Source organism: Notamacropus eugenii (genome assembly GCF_028372415.1).
Source record: "Notamacropus eugenii isolate mMacEug1 chromosome 2 unlocalized genomic scaffold, mMacEug1.pri_v2 SUPER_2_unloc_1, whole genome shotgun sequence".
In the NCBI taxonomy this organism is placed as follows: Eukaryota; Metazoa; Chordata; class Mammalia; order Diprotodontia; family Macropodidae; genus Notamacropus; species Notamacropus eugenii.
In genome coordinates, this window is record NW_027325092.1 from 456,590 (window position 1) to 481,913 (window position 25,324).

General features: G+C 36.0%; 2 pseudogenes; both read right to left on the reverse strand.

The window, feature by feature from the left end:
• Positions 1 to 7,448: 7,448 nt before the first annotated feature.
• Positions 7,449 to 8,377, reverse strand: LOC140516885 (olfactory receptor 2Y1B-like; annotated as a pseudogene).
• Positions 8,378 to 23,820: 15,443 nt separating this feature from the next.
• LOC140516916 (acyl-CoA-binding protein-like) lies at positions 23,821 to 24,079 on the reverse strand (annotated as a pseudogene).
• Between the last annotated feature and the right edge of the window lie 1,245 nt (positions 24,080 to 25,324).

Consider the following 25,324-nt stretch of genomic DNA (forward strand, 5'->3'; position numbering starts at 1 on the left):
CTTTTAAATAGCTAAAAATTTTTGGAGGATTTTCCTTATTTCAAGCCAAAATTTTCCTTAATGTGACTTTTACCTATTGCTTCTAATCTAGTCACACCTATTGGCTCCAGGAAGAACAAGTGTGATCCCGCTTCCATATGACAAACCTTGAAATACTTGAAGTCAATTATTTTGTCCCTGCTAAGTCTGCTTTTCATAGCTCATACATTATCAATTCTTTCAGACAATTCACTATATCTATGATCACAAGACCATTTCACCATTTCATTTTTTTCTTCCATTTTGTGATAGTCTTACAAAATTGTGGTTACCAAAAGTGAACACAGTAATCCAGACATTGAATGACTAAGAAAAAACAAATTGGAACTCTCAAATTCCTAATTGTAGATGATTTATTTAGTTATTTTGAGTCAAGTCTTATTCTTTGTGACCCCATTTGGGGTTTCTTGGCAAAAATATTCAAGTGGTTTTCCATTTTCTTCTTTAGCTCACTTTATAGATGAGGAAACTGAAGCAAACCGTTCCACACAGGAACTAAGTGTCTGAGGTTGAATTTGACTCAAGTCTTCCTGACTCCAGGCCTGGCACTCTATTCCCTGCACCACCTACCAAACCTTGACATTATGCCTCCTTTAGTGTAGTCAAATGTATTAAATGTGTAGCACTAATTTTTTTTTTTGTCACTAGACAACTAAATTGTCTTTACAGGCTTTATGTACAAAATGAGATTTGAGCTGTATCTTGAAGGAAGGAAGGAAGCCATGGAAACTAAGAGGCAGAGGTGAAGGGGCAGAGCCAACTGGGCATGAGGAGTAGTCAGTATGAAGGTCAAACAATGGGATAAGGAGTGTTGTTTAGAAGAGCTGCAAGTAGTCCAGTGTGGCTAGATCACAGAGTGTGTGTATGGGAGTAAATTGTACGATGACAAGAAATGCCAAACCCAGGATTTTATATTTGATTCTGGAGGTAATAGAGAATCACTGGAGCTAACTGAGCAGGAGGATAACAAGGTCAGATGGATGCTTTAGCTAATCTGTTTGGGAGCTGAATGGAGGATGGATTGGAGTACAGAGAGATATGGGACAAGGAGATCAGCTGGAAGGCTATTGTAATATTTTAGGACAGAAGTAAAGAAGACCTGAATCAGGTTGTGAATGCATTCAAAAGTTCTTGTGAAGGAAAGAAAGATGATATATGACAATAGATTGGATATGGGGGAAGGGTGGGAATAAAGAGTTAAGATGATACTGAAGTTGTTATAAATGGTTACTGTTAGAATGATGATGCCCTTAACAGTAGGAATATTTTGAAGATGGGAGGTCTTAGGGAGGGAGATAGATTCTACTTCACATATATAGTTTGAGATGTCTATCAGATACACAGTTTGAGATATCCAAAAAGCAATTGAAGATGTGATAATCTTTTTAAAAAAAGCTCAAGACTCAATAAAGCATAATCTCTTCAGCAATAGAAGAGAAGCCCACAAAAGTAAACAGTTTTTTCATATATTACTCTCAAAGTAGTAGCAATTATCAGAAAGAGAAATATAGAACGAGAGAATAACAATTATTAGAAATGCCATAGCAAACTCAACCCTTCAAATAAATCTACATAACATACTCTGGAAATATTTTTCTAGCCTGTGCTGGAAGAACTCCAGTGAGGGGGAACCTATTATGTCCCAAGTGAAATCTGTCTCACCTTTGGATTGCTCTAAAAAATAGAAAAATTTCTCTTATATTAAGCCTAAATTTTTCTCTTGCCATCTTCTACACGTTTATCCTCTTTTTTTCCCTTTGCGGACAAATAGAATCAATCTAATCCTACTTCTATGGAATAGCTCTTCAAATTCATAAAGACAGTTGGTAAGCATTCTTGAGTCTTCTCTTCTCCATACAAATTAATTTCCTTCCACAAATCCTCTTATGTGACCTTCACCATGAAGTTTGCTCTCTTCTGTATTGTTCTCTAGTTTTAAAATTTCCTGCCTAAACCATGGTACCCAAAACTTAACACCTACTCCATATATAGTCTAATCAGTTTATAGTAGAATGGAACTATCACTTCTTTATTCCATATTTATAATGACTCCCTTAACACATGGTCCAAGGTCTTAGTTTTTTTCCTTTTTATTTCTTTTGGTACCACATTACACTCCTGACTCATATTGAGCTTGCCACTTGATAAAACTCTCAGATTTTTAATTCTGGACAAACTGCTATCTAGCCATGCCTTTCCAAACTTGTACTTAAGAAATTGATTTTTCAAACCCAAGTATACAAATGAAAATGGATATATATGTATATGTATATTAAACTTCATCAAAGTAGGTCAAGAAATATTATGTAAGCAATAGGAAATTCATCAAATAAAATAACAAAAATCAGACAGCGTAACCAAAACTTATGAAGTTCAGCTAAGGACATTTTGAAGGGAAAATTTATATCTCTATCCTCTTTCATCAACAAAACAGAGCAATAACAAATGAATGAATTAGTCCTAATAAAAAAGACTCGGACAACAGCAAATTAAAAATCTCCAAGTGAACACCAAAATTTATATAAATTAAAGAAGAGGTTAATAAAATTGGGAAGAAAATACCATTGAATTCACAAACAAATAAGGAGCTAGTATAAAAAAACCCTAACAAAACAGATAAATAGTTAGTTAATCTGAATTAAAAGATGTGTATGTGTAGGTGTACTAGATTATTCATTTTCAAAAATAAAAAGTGTAACTTACAACACTTAAGAAGGTAATAAAGGAAATTATTAAAAATTATTTTCTCCAACTATATGGTAATGAGCAGACTTAGTATGGCACAATAGCAGGAAGAATAGCTGAGCTTTTCCCCATGATTCTTCAACAAAGTTCTGGAAAACACATCAGACCAAGTCCTGATTAGGAAATACAAGAAAAACATAGAGAGTCATTTTTCCAGCTGAGGTCTGAATAAGTAGAAAAATGGTGGGGATGGAGGTCTTCCAGGGGCTTACCACATAGAATATTCCAATAAGCAGGCACTGGAAGACTTAGGTTGTATACCAAGGCAAAAAAGAGTTCTCAGACACATAATCAGAGGAACCCCAGCCTTGTGCAGGATATGGGAATATCCTTGGTACCCTTCATCATTCCCTACCCAGTTCTAGGTCGCAGACCCAGGATGGACTAAGTAAGGAACTTTCATCTAGGGGTAGCATTTCAGGGTGAGAAGTGGTCAAAAGCTATATGCTATTTACTGAGTTATAGACCCTGATAATGTAAGATAAAAAAAGGATTATCAAAATATTCTCATAAAAATGAATGGAGACTTTATACATTACAATTTCAGAAAGTTAAATAGAACTAAATGTGAAGAAAACAAAAGCTAGAATTATTTGTAATGGAAAAATACCCAAAGTTTCCCTAATGAATATAGGAGTGAAACAAAGATGCCTCCTGTCACCACTTATCATTTGTGTAAAGAACAAAAAACGGTAGTGACAGCAATAAGAAAAGAGAAAGAACTTAAAGTCTTCAACAGTCGAGGTACATTTATTAATCATGTATTATATGTTGTGTACTGTGCTAACAGCTGAGATGACAAAGTAAGGCAAAAACCAGTTCTTACTCTCAAGAAGCTCACCACCTAATGGGAGACAACATTCTTATATTCATTCTCTGTTATCAGTCCTTCCTTTCATTTTCTTTACATTTCTTTGTAAAATATAATTGGTTGAGTTTTGCTACTACTTAATTGGAATGACTCCATTATGCTGAAGTCATGTGACTAGGGCTCAATGAGACGTAACAAATTCAGGGAAGAGATAAGATTTCTATAACTGGGAGCTCCTAGAGCTGCTTTTATTGGGTAAACCTATAGTAATCCATACCACAGAGTGAATCAGCACTGCCTCACAGAGGGAAGTATTGAGGGTTAGAAGCTCACTCACTCTCTGTGAACCACACAGAAACTAATATTTTCTCAGTACTTCCACCCAATTATATGGCTACATATAACCGTCAAGTTCAGTATAGGTCCTTTTGCTGAACAGGAACAGGGGAGTAACTATCAATGCCACTGAGAGGTTGAATCTATGTCAAAGTGTTATGAGGATCAAAGAGAAAATTTCTATAAAGTCCTGTATAATCTCTAAAGTATAAAATTCGGTGATTATTATTGTATCTTAGTTTGATCTCTCAATAATTCCTTCTCTTCCCAATTGAAATGTCAGAAGACCATTCTCCCCCTTCATTCCTATCTCTTCAAGAACTATTTATGTCTGACATAGATCTCTTCTGTTGTAGTATTAGCACTGATAGCAAGAACATGGCCAGTCACATAGATGTTGGCTTTTTTCTTCAGTTTTCCTCCCAGGCATTTAACAGTGTAAAATCTCCATACAAGGCAGAATGTGGCAACATGAAAAATCCCAAAGCCATCTCTTGTGGGTATTTCCAGACCAATCAGATGAAGAATGAAAGACTGAGGAAACCAGTTTTATGAATTTAGTTCTTCTGTAGGATCTAGTGACAGGTCTTTCATGTTGTGTTAACACTTTAAAATACTGGAACATTGTGGCTACTACATAACTGAAAGAAAGAAATTATTAAAGTCCAAAGACCTGATAGCATAAAATTTGTCTCAGTCATGACTGCTAAATTCCTTGATAACTTCAGTGTCACTGTGGTTTTTATTTGGACTTCCTTTGCTCTTTGAGACTTCTTTTTTTGTTCTTCCTCTATGGCATGTTCATCTTGTGTTGGCCACATATTACTGGTTTCATCAAGAAACACTCATGCTTCCGAGAGTTCCATTTCCCCCAGGTCTCCTTGGATTTAGTGCCTCAGTTCTTTGTACTTTTGCACTTTGTACCTTGCAGTTGTTGATAATTTTCACTTCAATCAAGATTGTGCAATAGTGAATACTGTACTGAAAAAAGGCCTGGATTTGGAATCAGAGCACATGGTTCAGATTCCCAGCTTTGCTGCTTATTGTCCCTTACCTGTTCTGCCATTTCCTCATTCGTAAAATGAAAGTGTTTGACTAATTGGTTTCTCAATCAGACAAGTCCATGACCGATAGTAAAACATACTATTTTCCTTCTGGCTAGATATTCCTTTTACTTGCAATAGTAATAATCAGAATATTGTATTTGTCCTCTGGTTAGGTGTTCTCCTAGCTTGCAATATTAACGAACATACATTTCTGGCTTTGGGTATAGCCAAGATTCTCTTAACTTTGGTACTCCCTTATAGGACACAGAAAACATCTTAGAATTTAAAGCTAGTAGAGACATTAGAGTTAATTTGTTGTAATTTCTTTACTGAATGGATGAAGAAACTTAAGAGAATGTAGGTAATAATATTTCATAGGTGACCATTTTTAATATAGCCCTTTCAACAGAATTACCATCTGTTTTAATATACATTATCTCTTTGATTTTCTCATAATAACTCGCAGCTCTTTGAGGCAAGTATGAAAGGCACGTCTTTTCTTTTTCTTCTTCTTCTCCTTCTTCTTCTTCACAGATTAAGAAACTGAGGATTAATAAGGCTAAATATTTTGTCAAGGGCCACAGTCAGTAAATATTCTTAGATGAAATTTGAATCCAGATCCTTCCTACCTACAAAGTACAATCCTATTTTTATGAACTTCTGCAGGTAATAAAAAACAGAACCAGAGTAGGGATCCAGTTCTTCTCATTCTATATCCTTCAAAACTAAGTATATGAGGAAACCTCATTTGCCACACTTTTATAAAGGAATTCAAATTTCCTTATTCTATGTAAACACGAAGAGAATTTCTCTTAGATAGTTTATGCCATGCTGGCTTCTGATTTGGGTGTCAGAAAGTAATGATGATTACGGAAAAGAGTATGGGAATAGGTTAACTGTACAACTTTCAGGAAATTGCATTTTCCTTTGGATATATGCTTAATATTCTTGGGCATTGAATAGTCGATTGAAAAGAATGTCTTTGAGATCTATTGGGATTCGTTACTTTGTCTTTCAGCCACATCATACTGGCTGCTTTACACACTGTAGTCTTTAATCTTTATTTTTTTCTTAAGCTATTTGTTATTGATATTATTCAGTCATGTATGATTCTTTATGACCTTGTGAACCTCTATCCATGGGGTTTTCTTGGCAAAGATACTGAAGTGGTTTACTATTTCCTTTTCCAATGGCAAATGGAACTTAAATGACTTGTCCAAGGTCACACAGCTAGAAAGTTTCTGAGGTTAGATTTGAAATCAGGTCTTCCTGATTCAAAATCCAGCACTCTATCCATTGTGCCACTTAGCTGCCCCCAGTTATGTTCTATGCCTAAAAATCACCTTGGAAATACAGAACAAATTAATTTCTCTGATGTCTTTATGTGTCTATGTACTTCTTTCCATTCATTTTGTTTCTCTCAGTAAAAGATAGGCTCTTTGAGCTTATGGGAAATTTTATTTGCTTTTCTTTGTACATCTTTCAGCGACTGTGTGATTAGTGCTTAGTATTTGCTTGTTGATTTATAAAATAGAAATCTTTCTACTATTCATCCTTCTGATAGCTCTCTATTTAGGAAAGATTCATATGAAGTATTGGTTGACTAGTCATGGGACTTGCTTACCTCTTTCCTTTCATATTCTATATAATCTTGTCTTAATTGTCCTCCTAGACAGTAATCTCTATGAGGAAAGGGACCATGTCTTTTTTAACCTCTGCCTCTTCTTCTGCCTCTTCTTAGTGCTCTACATGCAGTTGGTACTCAGTTAATCTTTTCTGAATGAATACTGATAAATGAAAACACGTAGATGTATATATATATATATATATATATATATATATATATATTTATATATATATATATATATATATTTTTTCATTCAGTGTCATTAAATGTTTTCTTCCAGCCCTATATATGTTTATCTACTCCACTAATTAGCCAGTTTCTATTATAAATTAGAGTCCATAGTCCAAAAACAACTAAGCGTCAAACACAACTAAGTACTTAAATAAATGTCTTCATAACGATGACAATGATAGTGTTGCTAATTTTTAAACTGGCTATGATATTGATGATGGTCCTATTACCATTAAGGACAAATAATAAACCTAATGAAAGAATCATCAGCAGTATATGTGCATTGATTAACAGAAATGATAATTTAGAAATGTATTCACAGAGATTGGGTGGGAGACGAAAGAGTAAGGGGCCACTAACTTAAACGTGGTGACATTTCATAATTGGGATTGGGGTAGAGGTGCCAAAGGTTTCTTTTTGGAAGGGTTAGATGATTTCTAAGAAAATACTTAACCATTCCAGAATATTAGGTAAAATTTCCAGGAGCTGAGAAATAAAATATAGTAACACCTTGATATCAGAAAAGGGAAAAAAATGCTGTGTGTCCCCATGAATCATCAGATCACTGCTTTTAGGAGGCAGTTCTATCTTTTCTTATATACCCTGTGCATCCTTATGCCTGCTCTTTCCCCATTATTTTTCTTACTGTTTTCTTCACATCCTTATTCCTCAGGGTGTAGATCAGAGGGTTAAGTGTGGGGGCTAGAATTGTATAGAGCACTGCAAGGGCTTTACCTTGGTCCTGAGAGTAATTGATTTTGGACTGTAGATACACAAACATAATGGTCCCATAAAAAAGTGACACTACTAGCAGATGTGATGTACAAGTACCAAAGGCCTTCTTTCTTCCTTCAGCTGAACGGATCTTCACCACTGCCCGAGCAATGCACCCATATGAAGTTAAGATGATGGAGACAGGCATGGCAAGGATGATAAGACGGCCAATGAACATCTTAGACTCTGTTGGGCCAGTGTCCACACAGGAAAGTTTGACAATGACTAGTAGCTCACAAAAGAAATGGTTCACTTTGTACTTGCCACAGCGAGGTAACACCATGGCCGGTGATGACTGTAGAAAGGAGTTCCCAAAGCCACCAGTCTAGGAAGCAGCTCCTAGGAGGTGGCAGAGACGTGGATGCATGATCAAAGCATAGCGTAGGGGCCAACAGACAGAAACATAACGATCAACAGCCATCACAGCAAGAAACACATATTCAGTGGAGCCAAGAGCCAAGGCCACCCAGTACTGGACCATACATCCAGAGTAGCTGATCTTTTTGCTCCCTCCCCTGATGTTCACCGGCATGTGGGGGACAATGCTAGTGGTGAAGCAAAGGTCTAGAAAGGAAAGGTTTCTGAGGAAAAAGTACATGGGAGTGTGGAGCCTGGAGTCGAAAAGAGAGAGAAGAATGATGGCAGTGTTGCCCCCAGAGTTATAGTATAGAACAAGAAGACAAAGAGTGAGAGAACCAGTTCCATATCAGGTCGTTCAGAGAAACCTACTAGGATGAAATCACCTGAACTGTCGTTGGCTGTTTCCATCCACTTTTTGCACCCTGTCCTTTGTGAAAATTCCAGAATATCTGAAAGGTGAGATGGGAGTGAGGTGAATAAATGTTCTAATGAAAATAAGGCAATAGGCAGGAAAAAAAAATAGACAGTGACTTTTGTCAAGCATAGAAATAGAAATCAAGTCATCAGCAATCATTTTTAAGTGCCTACTATTTGCTGGTCTACTAATTCCAAGGGATACAAAAAAGTATAAAAAATAGTCACTGCTCTCAATGAACTTGCAATCTAATGGGGGAGATGACATTTAAATAACAATGAACAAGTTATAAATAAGATAAATTGGATATATTAACACATGAAACATTAGAATTAAATGGTATAGGGAAAAGCTTCTTAGTGGGAATTCAGTTAGTATTGGAAGGAAGCCAAGAACACCAAGAGATGGATTTGAGGAGAGAGAGAATTGTAGGCATGGAAGACAGCCAGTGAAAATGCCTGGAGTTGGCAGATGGCGTGTCTTATGCAAGAAAGGAAAAAGAACGTGTCAGAGCATCACAGAGTATAAGAGTGGGATAGAAAGGGAATAAAAATAGTGGAAAGATAAGAAGAAGCCAGGTCATGAAGGGTTTTATATGCCAAAAAAAATTATATTTGATTCTGTGACAAGAAGGGACCACTAGAGTCTATGAAGCAGAATGATGCCATGGTCAAATCTGTCCTGTAGGAAGATCAATTTGATGCCTTAGTGGAGGATGAACTGGAGAACAGAAATTGTTTCTGTTTTTTCATTGTATACCAACCCAGTGTCAACTGAGCAAAAGACCCATAAGAAACTAAATATGGAACTAAATTTGGGTGGTGTCTAAGATAAATTGCTTTATTATCATAATTTCAGTACTCTTCATTTCTCTATCATTGCTTCAGATAAACCAGAAATATTACATTATCATGATAGCAATAACTCTTATGAATTTCCCATGTTCTTCTTCAAATTTATTTCAATGTCATTCCTTTCATGCTTTCTATCTTTCAGCCAAATTGACTGTTTCCTAACTCAACATTCTATCTCCTATCTTAATGCCTTTGCACAGGATGTCTGCTATGTTTGGACCACATCCACTCTCTCCTTTAGAATTTCTAGCTTCTTGGGAGTCAAAGCACACTTGGCAGACAAAAAGCAACTCAACTGAGCTCCCCTCAAAAATTCTACAAGAGTTTTAAATAATGCCTCAAAATTGTACCCCAAGAGTGGCAGAAACCACAAAAGGACAGAGTGAAACAATTTTTCAGGCCAAGACAATTTAAAAGTTTATCAGGAAAGGTCTATGGCACTGGAGTGAGAGGGGAGCTAGTCAAATGTAGACCAAGTCCTAGAAAGCCAGGAGCAGACCTTGGGATTGAATGAATTAGCAGCTGCAGTGACTGCTTCCAGAACTCTCAGCCTACAAATGGTAAAGGGGTTGAACAACTGGTCAGAAGGAGATTGTAACGGGCTCTTGGTTGGCATTGGGGGCAGGACTCTGGTGCTTAGCCCATACTCAGATCTAGGTCACAGTCCTGGTTTGTAGTCACAGGCCAAGGAGGAGCACTAACTTGTGGCCACTGGGGAGCTGGGATCCTGATAACAGTTCCAGGGTAGGAAAGAGTGCTTGTGGTCACTTACAGACCATTGCATAGTACAGTATGAGTAGCAAACACACATTTCTCCCTAGATCATGTCACCTTGGAAAAACTGAAAACTTACAGGTCCCTTAGAAGTATTTCTGAAAACAGCTGCATAAAACTGGAGCTTGAGACAGTGTGTCCTCCACCCTGGAAGCAGAGCTTCACTTTAACAAAGAGTTAAAAGTCAAGAAGTAAACTGGAAAATAAGCATACGACAGAAAATAATCTAACTATAGAAAGCTACTATGGTGACAGCAAAGTCAAAATTCCTACATCCAAATCCTCCAAAAAAAATGAAATGGTTTTGAGTCATGGAAGAGCTCAAAAAGGATGTTAAAAATCAAGTAAGTGATGTAGAAGAAAAAATGGGAAGAGAAATGGGAGTGATGCAAAAAAAAAAACATGAAAAAAGTTAATACCTTGGTAAAGGAGACACAAAAAATAAACCTTAAAGAAAATAGCACCTTAAAAACCAGACTAGGCCAAATAGTACAAAAAGGTGCAAACATCCAAGGAGGAGAAGAATGCTTTGTAAACAGAATTAGCCAAATGGAAAATATATACATACATACATACATACATACATACATACATATACATATGTATGTATGTATGTATGTATGTATGTATGTATACACACAGACATTCATTGAAGAGAATCCCTTTAACAGTAGAATCAGTCACATGGAACAACAGGCACAAAAGTTCATTGAAGAAAAGAACGCATTAAAAAATATAATTGGACAAATGGACGAAGAGGTACAAAAGCTCACTGAAGAAAATAATTCCTTAAAAATTAGAACTGAGCAAGTGGAAGCTAATGACTTTATGACATATGAAGAAGCAATAAAACAAAATTTAAAAAATGAAAAGCCAGAAGACAATGTGAAATATCTTATTAGAAACAACTAACTTGGAAAGCACATTCAGAAGAGATAATTCAAAAATTATTGGACTTCCTGGAAGTCATGATGAAAAAAGGATCCTAGGGCATCATCTTTCAAGAAATTATTGAGGAGAGGATTCTGGGAAGATGGTGGAGTAGACCTGAAAATTCCAAGCTTTCCAGATTTCCTCACCACAAACAAGATAAAATAGTGTTTCAGGGTAAATGTAGATCAGTAATAATAAAGAAGAGTTGGGTCAGAACAGTGGTCCTTCTGGGACAACTGGAGAAGGTCTGAAGAAAAATCCCAGGACCTAGGTTTGGTCAATGTAAAGAGTAACCTTGGGGTGTGTACCCGGGGGCTAGCTGGTTTGGGAGGTAGACTCAGCCCCAATCACAGGAGTTTTTTACTCTTGGTCAGTGTGGGGAGTTGGGTGTCTAAGACTGGGAATACTGAGGGAACCTATGCTGAAAAAGAACACCAGGCCCAAGTGTGCTGCAGAGACTTGGCCCTGGGCAGGAATTAACCAGCACATGTCCCCATGAATGTAGAAGCAGTGGGGCAGGATGCTGCTGGATGTGGACACCTCAGGAATGTGGAGTTCTTGGTTTTGGTTCCAGACCAGAGGGAAGGCCTAAAGGAGAACCTGAAGCCAGAAGGACCATCCCCTAGAACTAGAGGTGATTACAACAAGTTACTATAAACAAAAAAATGAGTAGGCAAAAGAGAAAGATACTATGGGAATACAGAAGACTGGGCTTCATTTTTAGAGGAAGATGTTGAAGTAAAAAAGGCTGTCCTACCCAAAATAAACCTTCTCAAAAAGACTTCATAGAAGAACTTAAAAAAAAAAAAACCCTTTATAAATCAAATCAGAGAGATTGAGGATAAATTTTAAAAAAAATAACATTTCAAGAGAAACAAGAAGGTTATGAAAAGAAAGTACAGCAATTAGAAAAGGAGATCCAGAATCTTAAGGAAGAAAAACACCCCTTGAAAACTGGAATTGGTCAAGGGGAAACTAACGAAGTTATGAGACCAAGAAATAATATAACAATCCAAAAAGAGTTAAAAAATAGAAGAGAATGTGAAACATCTCATAAGAAAAACAAGTGATGTGGAGAAGAGATAAAGAAGAGAACATGTAAGACTATCTGAAAAGACTATCAGAGTATCTGAAAGCTATAATCAAAAAAAGAATGTTGATATAATAATGTAAGAAATAAATAAAGAAAATTGTCCTGAAGAATTAGAACAAGAGGGCAAGTACAAATAGAAAAAGAAATCACTGATCACTACCTGAAAGAGATCTTACAAGGAAAATCTATAGGTATATCATAGTCAGATTCTGAAACTCGCAGCTGAAGGAGAAAACATTGTGAGAAACAAGAAAAAACAATTTAAATATGGTGGTGTCACAATTAGAATCACACAATACCTAACAGTGGTGATACTGAAAGACTGGACGTCTTGGAACACTATACATTGAAGAGCAAAAGATCTGGGTTGGTACTGAAAATATACCCAGAAAAGTTAAGCAGAATCCTGAATGAAAAAAAAAATATTCAATGAATTGTCAGACTTCTATCATTTTGTTTAAAAGAAACCACTACCTGAACTTAACAGAGTATTTGACATGCAAGGTCCAAGAGAAATAGAAGATACATATGAAAAACTGATTACAAGGGACTCAATCAGGACAGACTGTTTACTTTTTATATGAATGAATGTAAAACATATGTTTAAGACTGTTATTAGGTTGGAGTAGACCTGAGTATGATATAATTCTAAAAAACAAAATGCGTTAGGAAAAGATCAAAAGAGTAAAACCCATATAAAATTACTTGCCTTCTCAATGAGGGGTTTAGGGAGGAAGAGAGAGAATTTGGAACTCAGTTTTAAAAACAAATGTTGATAATTGTTTTCACATGCAATTGGGGCAAAATAAAATATTAAATAACTGTTTCAAAAATGATTTTTAGTTTTTTTCAAGTTTAGATGCCACTTCATTTATCTCTAGTTAATATTCTCCCTTTCCTCAAATAACCTCATATTTGCTTCTCTATGAACATATTATATTACTCAGAATGTAAGTTTTTTGATAAAAGGGGATTTTTTTTGTCTTTATATGCCTGGCACCTGGCCCAGTAATTGGTATAAAGTAGATTTTTCATAAATACTTCTTGAATTGAACTAGATTCACTATCTCATGACCTTGAATTCAATAAAGTTTTCTTCTCAATGCAATTATCTCAATACCCTTTCGGTTTGAAAAGAATTATATGAGTTCTGGTTGCTTTATTTTGTTATTGGTTGGTAAACTTCTGTAGAGCAAAACCGTATTGATTTTTAAAAATATAAGCAGTAGAATACTAAAACCAGTGGTTACTCCATTGATACTCAGTAAATTAAATAGTCCACTCCCAAATAGCCCACTTTCTTTCTGGCTTATTAAATGTTTTCTGGGGCAGTCTCACTCTTGTGAGAACTTTCTCATTCCAATCAACCTAACTAAAAATAGAATTCTTAAGGGAGATCAAGTTTTAGGTAAAGTTTAAAGGATGGATGGGATAGGTGGGTGAAAAGAATAGGAGTTACAGATTGTTTCAGGAAGAAAACCCACAGAAAATGTGGAAGTAAAGACAGGCAGAAAGGGAGAAAATTGAGATGTGAAAGTGGTAATAATTACAATAGATTTGGAGTGGTATAATTCAATTATACTAAAACTAGGCTATTGTGGTGTATGTGTGTGTGTGTGTGTCTGTGTGCACAAGTGCTCATGTGTGTATGTTTAATGTAGGTTCATGAGGAAGAAATGATAAAGAAAGCATTCTAGTACTGGTAATCCATACAATACGGTTCTGTTTATTGCTGTAGTACTATACATATGGTATGAATAAGGGTGAGGTAGCAGAGTGACATGTGGAAAAAAGGGAAAATCCAATAAGGTCATTCTTAGAGTCCTGGACTTCAAGTTAGAAGTCCAACAGGAGCTGGAGTCAAGAAAATCTTGTCTGATGCCTCTTTTGTTAGATTGAATTCTTGTGCCAATTTTCCCCCCCAGTTATGCAACTCTGGGAAAATCATGAACCTCCCTATGCCTCAGTCTCTTGGTTTTTCAAAATGAGAGATTTGAATTAAAAGCTCCTAAGCTTTCATGTGGCTCAAAATATATGATTTCTAATCTCCTGGATCTATAAATACTTAATACTAGGACTGGGAGCCAACTTATCTACTTCATTTTTCAGCTTTGTGCTATGGCTTTAAGCAATTCTCAAAAATTTTGTGTCTTTTGTTTCTACATCATTTTCATTTCTGACTCTATTTCTACCTTATCTGAAACAAAGAATAAAATTAACTGGAATAAAGAGGAGTATTTCACAAATGAAGATAATAGTTAGGTTTTCAGAGAAACATAGAAAAATGGAGCAGACAAAGCAGAGATGATGAACACACTAGATGATCAGTAACTAACTAGTAACTAATAAACTGATCACCTTTTGGGCTAACAGATTTTGTGAAAATGAGGTCAATGTTAAGAGTGTGTTTTAATTAGTTTACTAAAATGTTGACTATGATCTTTTTATGGTACAGTAAGCCTCTCGTTACAAGTTGCTATCAATGTGCTGAGGGACAAGAAAGACAATTTTATAGGATGAAAAGGCATAGATGAGTAGGAACCTGCATTGTTGGAGGGGGTATTCTTATTGATGAAATCTCAGGTCTATCAAAGCATTGTAGCTTTCCATGACTCTCTTTGATGGCTATGAGTAAGCCATATTCTGAATATAACCTCACAAACTTAAGGGGAATATGGTAAGAAAATGTAAATGTTTCAACATCATTGACTATGCTTTCTGGAAGCAGGTAAGGTAATAATTGTACATCGGGGGTAGGAATAAACCCCATATCTTTAGAATCATACTTAAAATGAAAAGCAAGTTCTTTTTGAACTTCAGAAAATTCTGCTTTAATGCCTTTATCACTGCGTGGAAGTGACCTGGGTTCTTGAAGGTTATACCAATGCAGCACCTGATCTGATGGGTTCTATCAAACTAAGATGTTTCCAAGAATAGGCTGGGCGAGAGATTTTATTTATTACTAGAGGACTAGTCTAGCTAGAGTTAGGGAGGCACATCACCAGAAAGTTGTTCAGAAGGAGAAATGAACAAATCTATCTAGTAAGAATAGAAGGATCATAGGAAGTCTTCACACAGATTAAATAATAGATTCATTGAAATGTGCTTGTTAACACTTGAAATAGTTTCTAGTAGCATGAAAATTTAAGGAAACTTTTTTTTTTTTTGCTAAGACCTATATGGAACTGTTGTCAGTTCCTTTCTACATTGATGAGATGTCTCTGATAGATTAATTGAAAATGAAGAAATAAAACCTACCTTTAGACACACCTTTGAGTTGCAAATGTTTGTGTCCCAGAACTTCAGATACTCCTTTGAACTTCCTCTGAATCTGTCCAAATTTTATGATACTACTTTGGTACAGGAAGTAAAATTAAAGCTTTTACGGAGGTGAAGAGAGAACAGTTTCCCTAGTTCAAATCTAGGTCTATTTGGTCCTTCATAGCATCAGAAAATAAGATCACAGCCTAATCTGCCCAACACAACATCATCTCTCCTATTTTAGAAGACTCTCTTTGAATCTACGTCAAAAATCAGAGAGGTGAAGAAAGTGAAACCAATTTGACATTGATCATAGGTACATTCTTTTACAGTCTCTGCTTCTTATGTTTTATGCTTCTATTTTTGAGAGGCAGTGTGGTATAATGGATGGAGTACTGGCCTCAGAAGTAGTTTATCTTGAGTTTCAGTCTCACTTCTAACAAGTACACTTTGTGACCACTGACAACAGCTTTTTCATCCTCTAACTTGAAAGTTGACTTGCTTGAACAGAGAGCTTCCTTACTGGAAGCTCCCTACACTAATATAATTATATGTCTAAATTAAAAAAAATAACAACATAGTTTTTGATGCTGCCCATTTTGCCTTATTCTGCCTTTAGAAATGAAGACTAGTGACAAAAATCACCTCTTTGGAATTACTCCTTCCCCTTATTGTTCGTTCATCCTTCATTTCCGAAGAAGACCATGCCATCAGAGAAATAATGACATGACTTGCATTTGACCTTGTTTTGTGTGAGGGAGGGTTGTGCAGGTCACCAGCCTCACTTCTCCTCCAGAGCCATCTGAATCCAGTGACTAGATATTCATCAGGATGTCTGGAGATGACTCAGGATGAGGCAATTGGGGTCACATAGCTAGTGAGGGTCAAGAGTCTGAGGTGAGGTCTGAACTCATTTGTGCCTGACTACTGCACTGGTACTCTATCCTCTGCACTACCTAGCTGCCCCTCTTTCCCCTTATACAAGAAAGAACAGGTCTTTCCTTTCTGATAGTCCTTTTTAAAAAGACCACCAGTTATGAGCAGAGGGAAGACTAAAACAATATATTTCCTCAGTTATGTTTAGCTTATTTCTAGCCTTAATGCACTATCAGATTTTCAATCTATGCTGAGAGCCACCTCTGAGGGGGAGTCCAGAGACAACGAAATCTTTGATTCTGTCTAGTAACTAGGAATTCCTTGTTCTGCTTTAAAGGGCTTACAGCCATGGGGAAGGATAACTTTTACGGATATCCAAGGACAAAGGAAGTGCAAATCTATGAGTGTCAATTCCATCAGCAGCCTCTTGCAGATTTTCTCTGAAGAACTCCTCTGGGTTAAAGTTCCCACAGTTATCAATTAGCATGGAACACCAAGGAGTCCTAGGGGAAAATGAGGAAATATGAGACTAATGTCCCTGAAGTCATAGCTGATGTCTCCCTTTTCACAGAACTATCTGAGCCTTAGAAACAATCTTGGTATTTTAATTTCTTCGTATAATCAATTTCAAGACAATCTTTCATTAAACAAAACTTATTAAGTAATGTGCACTTAGCACCTCAAGTATGCAGAGACCTAAAATAGGTATTAGAAGTCATTTAATTTACCCTCAAAAAGTTTTGTGGTAACTGATAAATAATAACAGTCTTTGCTGGTACACATGAAAGAGCTTAAATATATATTTAAATTTTATATTTATATATGTGTATATAGCAACTAGTTAAAGATTTTGGATAAAAAATTATAATTTGAGACAGCAGAGTCAGAGGAAAATATAATATACACAGAAGGAAAAGGAGATTCAGAAACAAATAAAATGATTTTCTTATTTTCACATTGTAGTCATTGTATCCTTTCTCCTTTTCTCTTAACCCTACTTCCTATTTTCTCTTCCGCATTCACCCTAATACTAGACTTTCCATTATTATTTCATATCTCAAGCATGAACCTCATCTATGTACACTGTATTGAGTCCAGGTACATAAATCAAGTCAAGGAGAAAGTTCCTATAAGTGGTGACATGCTCCAGATACTCCTGTCTGTACGTAAAATTTTACTGATTTTATCAAACCTTGGGGAACCTCCTGGATGGGATCTGTAATCATTTAAAATATTTTAGCTTAACTATCCACATAGGAAAACCCAAATGGATATAGAATACATGTTGCATACTGTGTGGAGATGGAGAAATTATCTACAGAAGCTGTTCATCAGTATGTGTATCCTGTATGATACCATAGAAGGACACTGAGTTGGATGCCAACAAAACAGGAAAGCAGTGGAGTTTATTGCTTTTGAGAACATGAAATTTTTTTACTGACTGAAACTAGGGTCTATCTTTCTATTATTTTTATTTGTGTGTTTGTTGTTTAGCTTACCAGTCACTTCTATTTGTCTGCTCTTAATTTGTATTGAAGTCTTGTCTTTTTTTCACAGTAGTTAATTTCTGAATATATTCCTCTATTACCCAGTAAATTAGTCCTTCTAACAGATTTAAAAAGAAAGCTAAAAGAACCCAAAACAAAACAATTCAGCAAATCCAACCAACAAATGAAGAGTGCATAACTTTACTGTATCTTTTAATTAAGAAGTCACATAGTGTAGCAGATAGAAGCCTGGGCTTGGAGTTTGCAAGACCTGAACTATTTAACTATTTCAGTTAGATTTTGTACAGATTATCTGGGGCTCTCTAAGTAAATTATCATGTTGTTCCCAAATAGGAATAGTTTTGTTTCCCTTTGCAAATGTTTCTCTTTAATTACTCTCTCCTTTCTTGGTGCTATTGTTCTAATTTTTAGATCTACATGAAATAACAAAAAAGGAATATATTTGTTTTACTCCTCTATTTACTTGGAAAAATTTCTTTCCCTAATGTAAATAATGCCACAGTATATTTTAAAAATTTTATGTAAAAATCACCATTCTATGCCATTTCACAATTTTTCTTCCAACATAAATTAGCTTTATGAAAAATTTTTAGACATCTATTGGTATATGACATAGCTTTTAGTTTTTAATTTTTAATATGATCAGTTATTATAATTATTTTTCTAATGTAGAATCATTCTCGCATATCTATTGTATATCTTCCGTCATCATAGATAATATATTTTTGTGTACATTGTGTAGAAGTCCTACCCAAACCAAAAGGGAATCTCCAGTGTGGCAAACCTGGCAAGTGGTTATCTAGCCTCTGCTTAAAGACTTTCAAGTCGTAAGAAGCAGCCACTCTTGGCAGCTCGTTCCAAAGTGGCCAAGTGCAGTAGGTTAAAGTTTGTATTTGAGAAACTGTTTTTTTCTGAGCCCAAGTCATCAATACTCAAGCTTAGTCATTATAATCATGGTGATTAATATGGATTTTAAATCATTTTATTCCTTTACACTATTACACTCATATAGTTTTCCCCATTCTACTTCTTCCATTTTGCAATCATTCATACAAGTTTTCCCATGAGTGTTCTAATTCATTGTTTTTTAGAGGTAACAATATTATATAACATTCAAGTATCATAATTTGTTCAGTTGTTTCCTGATTAATGGGTATTTATTATCTTTGCTACCATAAAAGTGCTATTATAAGTTTTTGTTTTTTTTTTTTTTTTGGTGTATTGGATCTTTCTTTCTTCAGCCTCCTGGTAGATATAAACCTAGCAGTGGAAACTCTGGGTCAAAGAGTTCGGATATTTTGGTCATTTTTTTTTTAAAGCACAATTCCAAAGAGCTTTCACAGCTCCACCCACAATACGTTAGTAGTCCTATTGGAGTAGATGGGTATTCAGAGAAGACTAGCACCTCTTGTGTGAAGGCTGCTTTCTGTCTTTGATGTCTGCCTGATTCACCAAACTCTCATCCGTGGATCCAAGAAGCTGTAGCATGTCCAGTGGCCAAACCCTAGTAAACTGTTTTGGCAAACGGGCTTATCCAGGTTGAGGGTATTTAGGGAGTTTCAAAACCATTGGTGAGTTGGGAAGGGTGTCTACCCCAAGCATGTAAAGACTTTCATGTGGAAATGGGTAGATAAGAACAATTTGTTCCTATAACCATGAAGGCAACTGCAGCAGGGTCTGTGAAAGGACTTAGACCTAGTTAGAGATATTGGAGACACCACTGCATCTGAAGTCATTGACAGATGTCTTGACTTTTATCTTGCCATATGATGATGATGAGGAGGTGATGAGAGAGAGAGAGAGAGAGAGAGAGAGAGAGAGAGAGAGAGAGAGAGACAGAGAGAGAGAGAGACAGAGACAGAGAGACAGAGAGAGACAGAGAGAGACAGAGAGACAGAGAGAGAGATGTTGATGACTTCATGCAACTTTGCCTCATTTAAATCCAATTTATGTGCAGGTCTAAATATATCACCCATACCTTTTTACCATTTTAACCTACCTCACAGTCCTGTGGTGACAGGCAAGTAATGAAGTAATAGGTGTGGATATAGTAGGAGCTGTAGTCACAACCTTGAATTCAGGTGGCTTAGGCCATAAGGTCATCTTCTCATTGGATTGAAGCTGGAGTAGAATTTGACAGCCTCCTGTGTGTCTGAATAGACTTTTTTTTAAAGACCCACACTGCTTACTTCCTGGTATGAGAAAAGGGCTAGAAAAAGTGCCCTAAAAATTGTCTGCTTCACCTAACTATATCGTTGAGGCAATATGCACAGCACTGAAGGCAACTATGAATATGCCATTGTAGTTCTGAATCACAAAGTATAACAGACTCTCCACATAGAAGGCAGAAGAAAAACATTTATTGAGATACCAGAAAGCCAAATTCATCATAGTAACCAAGAAGTCATTACCCATTAGCATGGCAGGGGACAAAGCCATTCCCAAGCCTCCCTCTCCCTCCCCACTGGGCCCTTTCCATAAACACTCATGAGCCTAACTGTGTCTGCTTGCCTGTATCCTCTCTCCTCCCCACTGACAGGTCTCAATAATTTCTCCCAGTTCTTCTCCACCTTTCCTGTTCTACCTGTTTAGCAAACTCTTCCCACCACATATGACTTAGGCTTCCATGTAATTTAAGAAGATCACATGGGCCTTTCAATGAATGGGAAAGATCTTCCCATTTAAATTACCATTGCACTAACCTAACCCTGGCCTGTTTACCTGGGCAGGTGAGAATCTATCATATGTCAAAACACAGACACAGACACAGACACACACACACACACACACACACACACACGCGCGCACCTCTACAAAAACTTTTGTGAAGATGATTCCACTTGGCATTGATACATGGAATGTGTATACAATTCTGGATAACATGAAATCCAGCAGACCTGAAAGATGAACAGCTCTTCTTGTGAAAGAACTCAGCAAGTACTGCATCCAAACAGCAACCCTGAGTGAGACAAGGCTGGGAAAATGAAGGCCAACTTACCAAAGTTGAGCTACATATATATATATATATATATATATATATATATATATATATATATATATATATATATATATATATATATATATATATATATATATATATATATATATATATATATATATATATTCCTTACCTGACTGCAGTGATAGGGAGCACCATGAAGCTTGTGTAAATTTTTGCAATCAAAACTAATTTAATCAATAATCTTGTATGGTTCCCCAAAGGAGTGAATGCCGGGCTCATGACAATGTGATTGCCACTTGCAGGAAATCACATCGCCATCACCAGCATGTATGCTTCCATCATGAACCCTGATGAGGTCAAAGAAAAGTTTTATGAAGACCTAGAGATCCTCACCATTAGAGTGCCAAAAGAAGACAAGTTTATACTTCTGGGTGACTTTAATGCCAGAGTAGGCACAGGCTATCAGATATGATAGAAAATCCTTGGGAGTAATGGAGTTGGAAACAGCAACAGCAATGGTCACTAGTGAAAACTTGTAAACCCTATGGAATTCTTGATTTTGTGACATATAAAAAGTTCAAGAGATTTAGTTTCTGGGTAGCTGATAATTTTATTAATTATGATTAGTCAGTAATTAATAAAAGGATGGTAATTTGGCTGTCTCATAAACCAAAGATCTCTCCTGGAAGCACCATAGGGTTTACGAGCAGGATAGCTTATCCATCTCTAAGAAGACAGAGTTTAACTCCATGAAAAGTAAAATTCAAAGGAAACTTAGAGAGATTCAGGATTCGTGACTCAGTAAGAAGGCAGATGAAATTTAGTTTTATGCTGATAGTAATAATCCAAAATGCTTTTATGATACCCTGAAGGCTATTTGTGGGTCAAAGACCTAGGATTCATCTCAACTATGCAGTGCTGATGGAACCACATAGTTAAATGATAAGGATATGATCCTAAAGAGATGGGCTAAATACTTCCATAATCATTCTCAACACCTTATCATTAACCAATGCCGAATCCATTGACTGTATACCTCAAAATGAAGGCAATTCCCCTTTAGTCAAACTTCCAACTGAAGAAGATGTTTTGAATGTCATTAGGTCCTCTTGTGTGGCAAAATGCCTGGTGCTGATTCTATTTCACCTGAGATTTACAAGATATGAGGTCCACTGCTCATGCAAAAACTAATTGAAGTTTTCCAGGTTATATGGCAAGAGAAGATTATATCCAGGAGCTCAGTATGCTGCCATTATACATCTCTATAAAGAAAAAAGATATAGGCACTCCTGTGACAATCACAAGGGTATCCGTTTCTTAGTCATTGCTTGCAAAATTCTTGTGGGAGTCCTCTTTAGTAGGCTGATCTTTCACCTGGAATATGGGAACCTATCTGAGAACCAGTGTGACTTCAGAAAGGGCTGAGAAATGGTTTATATTGTGTTTGCTGTCCAACAACTCCAAAAGAAATGCTGGGAGTAGAACAATGGTCTGTATATATCTGTAGATCTAATTTGATACTTTGATACCTTTAATACTGTCAGTCATGAGGTCTTGTTGAAAATTATGGCAAAATGCGGTTGCCCAGAGAAGTTCACTAGTAGCATATGACAGTTTCATGATAGTATGCTTGTCTGGGTTCTGGATAATGGACAATACTCTTGTGCTTTCTCAGACACCAATGAAGTGAAGGGATATGTGTTTGCTTCTGTGTTTTTTAGCATCATGTTTTCTGTAATGTTATCAGAAGTCTTCAATGAGGACAAAAATAGCATCAAGGTTATCTACTGCACTGTTAGTAAATTATTTAACTTGAAAAGGCTACTAGCAAAAAAAAAAATTAAAAATCCCTATAAGCCAAGACTAAAGTGGACATCAAGTTGATGCATGTATTTTTGTTCACAGGTGATTGTGCCCTCAATGCAGCCTCTGAAGTTGAGATGCAACAACATATGGATCAATTCTCTGCTGCTTGTGCTAATTTTAGTCTAACAATACTAAGAAAACAGATTTCCACTAGGCAGCACCACACTATCCATACATGGAACATACATGGTTGTAGAAAATGAAGAAATCTGAATGCTGTAGAGAAGTTCACTTATCTTGGCAGTATACTTTTCAGGGATGTCGACATAGATGATGAGGCTAATGCATATATTGCCGGAGCTAGTTCAGTGTTTGGAAGAGTCTGAAGGAAATTGTGGGAAAAAAAGAGGTATTAGACTGCCAACCAAACTTAATGTCTATGAAGTTGTTGTGCTTATGTCAAATTCCACTTGAATTGTCTTAGGAAAATTCTGAAGATAACCTTGCAAGATAAGGTATGAGACATTGATATCCTTTCTTGATTTGAACTGCTAAGCTTTCAAACTTTGCTGCACAGAGGGTAACTGATGGCCTGGCCACATTGTTTCAATGCCAAACATACATTTCTCTAAAAGAATATTTTAGAACTGACACGATGCAAGTGTATATGGGGAGGTCAGAAAAAGAGATACAGGGACACTTTCAAGCTGTCTCTGAAGAACTTTGGAATTGCCTGTGAGACATGGGAAACATTGGCATAGGACTGTCCAACATGGCATGCCCACATAAAAGAAGGTACTGTGCTCTATAAGCAAAGCTGAATTTCAGTATTTCAAAGAAATGCGAAATGCACAGATTGAGAGATCTCTTTACTTTAAATGTTCATATAGGTTATTTGTACCTAACTTGTAGAACCTTCTGAGCTCATATTGGTCTAATCAGCTACAGTCTGACACACTGCATCTTGACACTGATGTAGTGATATCATTTTGGTTCTCTTTGAGCATTAAGGAAAAAACAGCCAATCCTCTTTTCCCATAACTCCTCCAGTGTTGTCTGTTTCCATCTTTTATTATTTTTAATTTGCTGGGTGTGAATTTTTTTTCTTTTGAATTTGTATAATTTGTATTTCTCTTATGATTAGTTGTTTTGAGGAAAATATTTTAAGGTAACAAATGTACTTTATTGATTTACAGATTAAAGAAAGCTACTGAGCCAAGATTAATAACTGCATCACTCTCCAGTTCAAGAGCTGTATAACCTGATGGACCTATTGTAGCCTTGCCAACTCTTACTGCTTCACATTATTTACATGGGTTTGACTTTGATCACAGTATTAGGAAATTAAAGCATTTTTAAAATTTGGCTTTCAAGTGCACAACTCCAGTTTCTTGTATAGTCCATATTATCCTTTTAGTTCTTCCACTTTTCTAATACAACTTTTCATGGAATCTTCTTTGGATTTCCCTTTCAAAGAGTTCCAGGCATCTCACATAGCCTTGCCTTTGAAGTCCATCATACCTGGATGATCTGTATTTACATTTCCAATTGTGGCTTGTTTGAAGTGGCTATAGATAAACAATATGGTTTTTGACTTTTACATCTCAATCAAATTCAGCCTGAGACATGCTGCTGGCTTGAGGGGGTAGGGAAGATCAAGTGAGAGCTTCCCTCTAATTCTTGCATGCTGAATGAAAAATAGAGGAAACTTCAACATAGGTGCTCATAATTGATAATTTTAAAAAAATGTGCATTGGTTATATCCTTTGGTTAGTCATTGGAGAATAACTTAAACTGCATATTTGCATTGGGCTTCTGTATATTTTGGATATCAAGCCCTAATTAGTGGTATTTGATGCAACTTTTTTTCCTTCTAATAAACTGGTTTCCATCACATGCTAGTTCACTAATTCTGTTTTTGCAAAAGATTTTAAATTTGACACTATAGAAGTTGTCTTTCTTTTAAATCACTCTTATCTTTTGCTTGATTAAGAACTCTCTTCCACATCATAGCTGTGAAAAGTAACTGATACGGTTGTCCTTAATTTTTTTTAAGGGTGTGAGCTTTAATATTTAGGTCACATTTATTTTTATATTTTGTTTTGGGGGGTTAACATTCACTTTAATGAAGCACATATATCATTCAGTTAGTCAGCATCTTGAACTTAAAAGAAAATACAGAGAAATCAAAAGTCAACAGACATGCTTCCAAAATGTCTGACCATTAACATACATACATCATTACCAGAGAAGGAAGCACCAAAGTTTTCAAAGCTGGGGGGCAGCTTAGTGGCTTTCCAGACTCTCATCTGGCACTCAAAACTTCTTCCAAAAACTGAGCCCCCTTATTTTTATTTTATTAAGATATGTGGTTTAAGATCATAGTTTAGACTTAATTTGTGCCAGACTGCTTTCCTGTTTTCTTGGCAATTCTTTTCAAATAGGAATTGTACATTCTACAAATAATTTGTATTCTCTGATTTGTTAAATAATGAATTATTTAGTTCTATTTTTATTTTTTCTTATTTAGTAGTTCCTTTCAACAACTTTTGTATTTTTTAACCAGCAACATTTGGGGGGGGGTGGTGGCTATTGTTTCATATTATAATTTGAGTTTTTAAAATTATATTTTCAGTTTAATCCTAATTTTTCTCATCATTTTCTTTGGGTTCTATATACTTTTGTTCTTATAAATGAATTTTGCTATTTTTTATATAGCTTTACGAAGTATTCCTTTGAGAGTTTGATTGGCATAGCACTAAGCCTTTAAATTAGCTTCAATGGCATCATAATTTTAATTATATTAGTATGGACAAGTCACGAGCCCTGAATTTCCTTCCAGTTATTCAAATTGCTCATTATTTCTTTAAGCA